This window comes from Populus alba, chromosome 18 (assembly GCF_005239225.2).
Source record: "Populus alba chromosome 18, ASM523922v2, whole genome shotgun sequence".
In the NCBI taxonomy this organism is placed as follows: domain Eukaryota; kingdom Viridiplantae; phylum Streptophyta; class Magnoliopsida; order Malpighiales; family Salicaceae; genus Populus; species Populus alba.
This window is the reverse complement of record NC_133301.1, coordinates 5,001-11,906: the sequence shown is the minus strand read 5'-3', so window position 1 is coordinate 11,906 and position 6,906 is coordinate 5,001. Positions and strand designations below refer to the sequence as shown.

At 37.6% G+C, this 6,906-nt stretch overlaps 1 long non-coding RNA gene across 3 annotated transcripts in view; it reads right to left on the bottom strand.

The window, feature by feature from the left end:
• Positions 1-255: 255 nt before the first annotated feature.
• LOC118059510 (uncharacterized) overlaps positions 256-6,906 on the bottom strand; it is a 7,415-nt gene continuing 764 nt past the window's right edge. Inside the window, exons 3-8 of one of the 3 annotated variants that reach the window (XR_012168601.1) lie at positions 6,611-6,906; positions 5,590-5,865; positions 5,026-5,498; positions 4,885-4,937; positions 4,691-4,745; positions 256-2,806 (exon numbers count right to left, since the gene is read on the bottom strand). The exon at positions 6,611-6,906 is cut by the window's right edge and continues 219 nt beyond it. This is a non-coding gene — a long non-coding RNA (uncharacterized lncRNA). Of the gene's footprint in view, positions 2,807-4,690; positions 4,746-4,884; positions 4,938-5,025; positions 5,499-5,589 lie in introns of all 3 variants that reach the window. The other 2 variants (XR_012168599.1, XR_012168600.1) reach the window with 2 other exon arrangements.

The following is a 6,906-nucleotide window of genomic DNA, read 5'->3' as shown; positions in this document are numbered from 1 at the left end:
GCTAGAATCAAAGATCATTGCTAGAACAAAGTTGTTGTTGTTGTCAGTATTGCAAAAAGATGCTTGATTTTGAATGGAAGAAACCAACCAGCAATAGGAGCTCGTCATCCAGGGGCAATTGTTGGTGTTTGTGGAGAAAGATGCTAGGTGAGATAATTTTTATTTTTTTTTTATGATTTGTTTTCTTTTTTTTGGCACAAAAATAATATTAATGATAATTTCAAATACCAAGTACAATACCAAAGAGGTAAAATCAACAAACCAAAAAGTAGAGTAATTTATTGGCCAAGATTTAAATTGTGGAATTGATCACGGATGGACCTTAGATTACGTGTCAGCTGACATGGCAATAGGCGATGACATGGCAATGCCTGTTGACGTGGCTGCCAGTGGCTCCAAACTGCTGACGTGGTGGAAGACAAAGATTCAGATAGTTGACGTGTTAGTTAGCATGGCAAGGTTAATTAATCTTGCCTTAAACATCTTTTGTGTAACAGTCCTTTATGCTGAGTTTCCTTCTTGTTGTTGTTGGCGACGAGGTGTGACTTCTGATATGTTGATATTGCTGTTTAGGAGTCGCTAAGGCTAAAAGACGAGTTCTGGTGGCTGCGGCTAGTGCTACTACTAGAGGGTGCGATTTAGTGGTGGCTACAGTAGATGGTTTGTAATGCTGTTTTGGGTTGTTGAAGATAGCTCTGTTGTGGCGGTGTTGTAGGACTGTAGAGACAACAACTCGGTGTGGCTCTGTGGGCTTCTTGTGGCATGGAGTGGTGGCTGCGGCTGGATGTTTGATCTGTCGATGGTGGGGAAAGGATGAAATTGGTAGGTGCGTCGCCATCGATAAAGATCTACTATTGCTGGTGTGGGCGACTTGTTGTGGCTGCAGGTTATTGACGGTGTGTACATATGGATTGATATGGTGGTATTGGCTGTGATTGGTGTTGAAGGCAGGCTGGGATGAACAGTGAACAATGAACAATGCACAACGGTTGTTTTTTTTAGTAATTAGAACTATCGCACGTCATTCGCACGGTGTCCGTTGGTGATTTTTCATTTCGTTTGCTTAATTGGTTCGTTGGAGTCACCACCTATGATTAAACACGTGTATAAATAATATTTTATGTTCGATGTCCCCACCACATGCTTATATTTTTAGCTCCAACTAAGTCTATAGCCAGTGAAATGCCGCATGTTAATTCGTGAATGGTAGCGAGTTTTATGGGTTTGGCGGACAACACGAATATAAATCACATAAACAATCAAACCATGGATGCAAAATCTAAGCTAGATAAAATTGTGGACTGAAATGCAATGGCTTCTTTGCATCCAAATCGAAAGCCAAGTCCATTGCTTGAAATCATAATTGTCACTAGCCAACGACATATAAAATGGAAATCAAAACAATGATTCACAAACAAGTAAATTCCAACACCCGTCCCGTTGCACTACCATTAAGGTAGACGATCGATCAATTCCCATGCTGGTTTGACCAAGCGATTTATGACAAGTCTGTCTTCATTTTTATTTTTTTAGGGGGGCGGTGAAAAAGAACACCAATATGCTAACTGAATACTTATTCCTGGGTAGGATACCTTATAGCTTCACAGCTACAAGTCATTTTTGTTATGACAATGTTTCTCTTGCATTTTTTGTGCCTTTTGGACTCCTTTTATTTTCTATTTTTTTCACGGAAAGAAAGGGACATGCCATCGCTACAACCAGTGCTCAAAATCAGGGTGGGCATAACAGGGATGGCAACGATTAGAGGAAGAGGAAGGAGGCAGATAAAGCGTAACGACCCCAAATCCGAAAGGCTGAGAAAGTGATTGCAGAGCTCCTGCACAACCTCACAAAGGACGACCACATATTCACTCGTTCCCCATCCCAGAAAAGAGTGGTTGAACGTCACAAGAAAGGTCTATGATGATATATGTTCCGAACTTGAATCCCTTGAATTGCAGTTAAGTAGTCCCCTCTCTGCTCTTTTTTAGTATGAGAGCCCCCTTGGTTTCCTCTCATACCTTGAAGGGTTACGAGGGTTGCCTTCCTCTCTACTTCACCTCTGGTATAGGTAAGGGAAGCTTGATTGCTATAATGAGATTACCCTATGTCGCTTACAGCTAAGTAATGTTAAGTATGGTAGAAATCGCTTACAGCTAGGGCTTCTTTCCCTGCCGCTATTGTAGCTAATTTGCATTATCAATAATAGCCCTTGACCTATATTTATACCGTTTGGAGCTAGCATCTAGTTCAGGTATTGCGTGTGAAGCTTAAATAAAGTTTTTCAGGGGTCACCAGTCACCACTCCCCATCTTTATTTATCTTGACGCGCCAAAGTATTTTTAGAGGAGATCCCTCCTATTTCTCCTTTACTCTAAAAATCAAGTCCCACCCCGCCATATAAATCCCCTATTCATACTAAGCAACCATTTTCGTCTTGTCTTACTGACTACTTGAATGACGTGTGCTAACACCCAATCATATAAAGAACCCAAAAAAAAGTCATTATCAAGCATAGTTCTCAGTCCCATCATATTTTCGAATTGTTTCTCCTCTATTGATATGCAAGATAACAGGCGATGAGAGATAAGTTTCTAGCACGATTGAAGAGAGATAATTTGGACAACGCAAAACACAACACTTATGTCTTCGAATAATGCTAACCTCAACCAAATTTGTCAAGGCAACAAAACTGTCATAATCAGAAGAAAAGATTGTCTTGAGAGGCAGAGAAAAAAATAATGCTACCTTTTTCCCTTCAATCTTTAAAGGCAACTCCCTTCCTCCCTCTACACAGCATTGCCTTCTGCATAAACAAATAACTATAATCTTACGAACAACAATAAAAGCAGAGACAACCCACCTCTTTTTTTCCAATTTATAAAAAGATAGAGCATAACACTTCAGAACAAAAAACAAAAACAACCCTAAAAAAGGATGCAAACATTTACTCCTCTAAAAGAAAGACTAAAACATAAAACACTTAAAAGTACACAATTTAATAGTCCACCAAAGGCAAAACAACAAGGCCAAAAAGCAGAAAACATAAGCAACCAAACACCCAATATTGAAACCGAAGAGAAAAAAATTATGCACATGTTTCTAGTAGAGCTCAAAGAAATGGGAACCCATTCTCTCTTTCACACATCTTGTAAGGAATACTAGCAAAGGAAAAGAAGAAATAATGCCACCCCCCAACCCCCACCAAATAACATGGCTAAGAAAAGACATTAGATGCAGAAAAGTGATGATTGCAAATCAAAACAAAATGACGACAGGCAAAATAATTGAAAAACCTGGTTTCAATCCAATAAAATAGCAAGAGACTAAACAAATGGCAAAAAAGGAAACCAAAGGCAAAGGAATCGAACTCCCTGGTTGCATTCCCACAAAATTGCAATGAAAAATTGAGACTGAGTGGGTTGGCAACTGACCATGGCTGTGCTAACTGAACCAAGCATCGAAGCCCACCCAAATTGAGCAGACCATCTCAAACCATCTTCTTAAAATTGGTTTGCATAAACAACCTAAGAGGTTCGGCGGCTTTGGTGGTTTGACGCAGAGACTCTATCTACTACACCTTTGGGGATCCCATCTCTAGGATTCATGTTGTATCTCTAGTTTGTGGACCACTGGCCCCTTTTTATGCACTCACGAGTCAAAGAAAAGAAGGGACAAGATAGAGCCTTAATGACAATAAAGTGTCTCCGGCCCATAATCAATTTCAATGAAAACTGATCTAAAAATAAGACCACATAGATACTTTTTTTTTTTTACCTATTTTCTTTGAAAAATAAAACATAATCCACAAATATGATAAATAACAAAATTTACTTGGAAAAATATGCCTTTGAATTCCCATCTCAATCACCGATCCTGACTTTGCCTTTATTAATAACACTTTCTTTGAAGAGTTTACAGCCAAAGCGTCAACCAAGTTACAAATAATTTGGTATTTATTATTATAGAAGATTTGTACTAAAAATGTTTAATTATGAAGGAAAGTTATTAAAGATACTTGTAAAATAAAATAAAAAATATAAAAAAAAAGAGCTAGTAACAAATTATTCATTCAAATGAATTATTTTTTTTCTAAAATCAGACAGACCCCATTCCCTCTAACAGAATAAAAATCGAAACAGCAACACGTTATCCTTTTAAAATAATTAGTAGTGAATCCTAAAATTACTAAAACAAATAGATAGTAAACAACTCCATAGTTTTTCTTTTTTGTCAAATATTTATTTTTATTAAAGAATAACAAAGAAGTACCGAATATCTGTTTTTATAAGAAAGATAAATTACAGATCCAGGTGGATTCGAACCACCAATCTATCCAGCGCTAGGCTAGGGCGCTCTTACCGAATTCGAGCTATTGGATCTCAACATATTAATTTTTATTGAAATTTTGAAGGTGTTAGTAACTTGTACGAAGTTACACCTCGGATCCAAAAAAGCATAAGAATTATTTGCGCTTACCATAAAATTTCTCAGAGCAAGGACGAAAAATTATGCATCAAGGCATTAGACCAAAAATTTAAGGCAAACATGAGGTTGATTCTCAGTTTGTTCAAAACAAATAAAAAGTAGATTTATTAATAGAGCATAGAAATGAAGTAAATACAGTGAATGCTTTTATTAATTCATAACTTAAAATTGAAATTAAATACGTGAAAAAAACCATGTTTACCTCAATGATATAGATCACATGCTCATTGCATCCTGAACCCATTTCCACACAAGACCTATGAGAAAAAGAATTCCTATCCCGTTAGGAACTGTCATACAAGACCAGAAGCATCAACATCAAAAGGTTTAACTTTTATATTGGTATTTCCGCCCTCGAACACCATCTACTTGGACAAAAATAAAATATCAACATACCTTGAAAGTGTTAACCTAAGAAAAAACCAAACCAAGTTCTTCGATCAGGATACCTAAGAAGAATTTAGTACGAAGACACTCATAATCATAAATTATGTACACATTGGAAAAAATATATTGCAAGAACCTCAATTTTGTTACCTTCACATGGATATAACTCTTTTAAGGATACAGAAAACGCACGCTTGAAATAAGAAAGACAAATGTAATCTCTTGGATTAAAAAACCATTCCATTAGCCAAACAAGCTTAGCTATTGAAGGAGACAAGAACACTGATTGATGTTCCTAGCAGAAAGGAAGGCTTCTCGATGCAAATAATACTGGTGGTCCACACATCACATAAGGCTGATGAAGAGTACAAATTGTCAACCCACTCGTTTTCATTCATTAAACAGTCATGACCACTGAAATTCTCCTTCAAGATAGATCTTCTCACGAGGGTCACCATATCATTCACGAAGTACAACTGAAGCACATGCCGCAAAGCAGAACTCAATATTGAGTTGGCAATCCTAAAAGTGCTTTCAGTATAACAATCAAGGCCCTGGCCAGAAACCTTGGTGCTAAAACACTGGCTTGAGAGAAACAAGATCCCTTGCCCAGATCCCTGCAACTAAGAAGCATTATACGTTAGTATCAATAATACTCAAAGAGCATATGGGCTAAGACGCATCACTTCATGCAAACATACAACATAGTCTCACCTAAGTCAGGCTCATGTGTCTAAGCATCACTTCATCAATTAACATCAGATCTTGCATCACTAATTCTCCAGTGTCTTGTCAAAAAGTGAGAAGGCAGCACAAGTGAACTCCAGAATCAAAACTTTCTCCAAATGGCTGAGTGGCTGGACATTATATATTCCAACACAGATTTGAGTAGAAGATCGTGATGCAGCAATCGTTGAATGCCCTCCATATCTCAATCCTAGGAACCAGCATTAGGAGCTTACAGGAGTGATAGGTCTTCAAAAATACATTCTGGATGTATAGATGTGATCAAAACACTATACAAGCTGTGATACTACCGTGGTTACAAAAGATGGGACAATCCACAACTCCTCCCCGAATAAATACAGTATGCTATATCAAGCGAAACACTAACAGGGAGATATTTTGGCTACAAATATAGCATAACGTCATAATGAAATGAAGAGAAAATAAATATGAATATCTAAATTGAGATCAATAAAAAAGAAAGGATGAGGTCAAGATACTCAGAATTAAAACCAGAGCACATGGTTCAAAGAAGTAATATAACTTGTCTTTGCAAAGGGCTAGGATCAGGTTTTATCCTTTAATTGAATGGAGCAGTTGAGTGTCATAAATTGCTGGACTTTTCAATATTAGTAGATTGTAGGCAATTTAAACCAAAACCCGTGAAGAGATCATGCAAGTGGTCAGAAAAGTCAGATTGCAGACATTGTGAGCAATGGCTAGTATTCCATGGGGAAGGTAGCTGCAAATCAAACATCTCGTTATTTCAGTGCTCGTGTGCGTTAAGATACCAAGGCTCACATATTTATCTATACCAGGTGTAAACTTACATGATCCTTTCTCAATAAATAATATTGTTAATGAATAACAAGGGCCGTTTGGCAATTGAGAGCAGTGTGATCAGTTCGTGTTATCATATTAAGTATGAAATAGTTACTGTTCCACCAAAAGCTGTAGGTAACGGACAAATAATATATTTGGAAATTAACATGGCAATAGCAGAGTATACCTTTGGGTGATGTATTGATGTTGTGGGAACTGCTGATTCCTGCTGATGCCTTGAGTTCCTTGTATGATGCAACGTTATTGGTATCCGTTAAGAGGGTAGAGAGAGAGAGAGGGAAAGAAGGAACACATAACACAGAAGGGGGAGAGCCGGGCAAAATAAATAAATAATCCCGTGCCATCTCCCCCTTCAAAACCCAAAAAAATCTTTTTTTATTAGGTTTTTTGACCTGCCATGCAAGCGCACCTGTCATGGCAAAGGTCTGGCTGACAATTAACAAGCATCAGATATCTACATAT